This window comes from Moschus berezovskii, chromosome 4 (genome assembly GCF_049115385.1).
Source record: "Moschus berezovskii isolate FMDL1 chromosome 4, NW_MosBer_1.0, whole genome shotgun sequence".
Classification (NCBI taxonomy): Eukaryota; Metazoa; Chordata; class Mammalia; order Artiodactyla; family Moschidae; genus Moschus; species Moschus berezovskii.
This window is the reverse complement of record NC_142463.1, coordinates 78,947,289-78,949,746: the sequence shown is the minus strand read 5'-3', so window position 1 is coordinate 78,949,746 and position 2,458 is coordinate 78,947,289.

Here is a 2,458-nt window from a genome sequence, read left to right as displayed (position 1 = left end):
AGAGCACTAACCTCATGACCTAGGCACCTCCAATGGCCCCACCTCAAAGCCATCATATTGGACATTAAGATTTCAACATAAATTTTGGGGGGCACAAACATTCAGACCACAGCATTTCTCTACGAAACTCTAAGGCAAAACCACATGCTGAGATACTCTAGTCTGCTTTCCCTAACAGCCTGAATAAAATCAGTATCCTGACTTGTCTGGGCTTTGTTTTTGACAGTGTGGTGTCACGAATCAGGCAAGGAGAACTCCTCAAGCCCTTTGTGCTCCACTCAACTGGGAATCCAGAGATTCAACAGCAAATCCAACTTTTGATGCTGTGTTCTAGACTCCTGTTCATCAGTGGCACAGTAAGGACTTGATTTTTATTCTTTTTATGGGCTGAACTTTTAATGACCTCCGTAAATGTCTTAAATGGTTTCTAGAAATCTTGCCTCTATAGGTGAAGGATAGTAGAGAATTTAGTTTATTACTTTTTGTTTGAAACTCAAAGTCAATTGAAAGTTTGGACCTAATGGGAACAAATCCCCTTATTTCCTACATGGCAGAAATAAAAAATTGACCGAGATTTAAAAATTGAGGCTATTAGCTCTGTTTGGGTCTGTCTGTATTAACGTGTTTATGGATCTGTATGTAATATTTTCTTTCTTTCATGGTATTACAGGATTATAAAATCTCTTAAAAGAGTACAACTTGGAGTGATTTAGAGATAAACAGTTCAGTTCAGTTCAGTTCAGCTGCTCAGTCATGTCTAACTCTTTGCGACCCCATGAATCACAGCACGCCAGGCCTCCCTGTCCATCACCAACTCCCGGAGTTCACTCAAACTCATGTCCATCGAGTCGGTGATGCTATCCAGCCATCTCATCCTCTGTCGCTCCCGTCTCCTCCTGCCCTCAATCCCTCCTAGCATCAGAGTCTTTTCCAGTGAGTCAACTCGTCTCATGAGGTGGCCAAAGTATTGCAGTTTCAGCTTTAGCATCAGTCCTTCCAATGAACACCCAGGGTTGATCTCCTTTAAGATGGACTAGTTGGACCTCCTTGCAGTCCAAGGGACTCTCAAGAGTCTTCTCCAACACCACAGTTCAAAAGCATCAATTCTTCGGCGATCAGCTTTCTTCACAGTCCAACTCTCACATCCATACATGACCACGGGAAAAACCATAGCCTTGACTAGATGGACCTTGGTTGGCAAAGTAATGTCTCTGCTTTTTAATAAGCTATCTAGGTTGGTCATAACTTTCCTTCCAAGGAGTAAGCGTCTTTTAATTTCATGGCTGCAATCAGCAACTGCAGTGATTTTGGAGCCCAAAAAAATAAAGTCTGACACTGTTTCCACTGTTTCCCCATCTATTTCCCATGGAGTGATGGGACCAGATGCCATGATCTTCGTTTTCTGAATGTTGAGCTTCAAGCCAAACTTTTCACCCTCCTCTTTCACTTTCACCAAGAGGCTTTTAAGTTCCTCTTCACTTTCTGCCATAAGGGTGGTGTCATCTGCATATCTGAGGTTATTGATATTTCTCCCGGCAATCTTGATTCCAGCTTGTGCTTCTTCCAGCCCAGCGTTCCTCATGATGCAACAGTTAGAACTGTACATGGAACAACAGATTGGTTCCAAATAGGAAAATGAGTACGTCAAGGTTGTATATTGTCATCCTGCTTATTTAACTTATATGCAGAGTACATCATGAGAGATAAACAAGATTTATCTAATTCTAAAATTCCCAGAAATTAAGGACATTAGTATTCTAATAATTTTATTATATATATACGTTAATACAAATGACTTAGGAGTTTGAGTTCACACTATTGACGTAAATCTTTAGCTCAGTTGGTAAAGAATCCACCTGCAATGCAGGAGACCCTGGTTCGATTTCTGGGTTGGGAAGATTCAATGGAGAAGGGAAAAGCTACCATTGCAGTATTCTTGCCTAGAGGATTCCATGGACTGTAGAGTCCATGTGGTTACAAAGAGTCAGATACGACTGAGTGACTTTCACTTGGCAAATGAGACTAGTTATATTTTCTGAGTGTTAGCATTAAGCGTAAGTATCATATGCTTGATCTGTATTTATTTTAGTTGGGTATATTTTTTCCTAAGCTTTTACATTTTCTGATCAAACAAGCTAGCATATATCAACTAGATGTTTAAGATCATGAAAAAAGTAAATTTGTGTTTAATCAAAATTGAATTGTTATTCTGGCAAACTTTATTTCAATAGTAATTGTGTTTTGTATTATGTCCTCTCAGAAATAACTCCCAAGATCTCTGGGTGACTTAAACTCTTAAACACATGTTAAATTGAGTAAGTTAATGGATATTCATAGATACCTAGATCATTTCTAAGTAGGATACTGAAATATTAATTGCAAAGTATAGTTTCTAGTTAATTTTTATATACTTTTTCCTCTCATTTTTATCGATACACAGAGGCTATATGTTTGGATC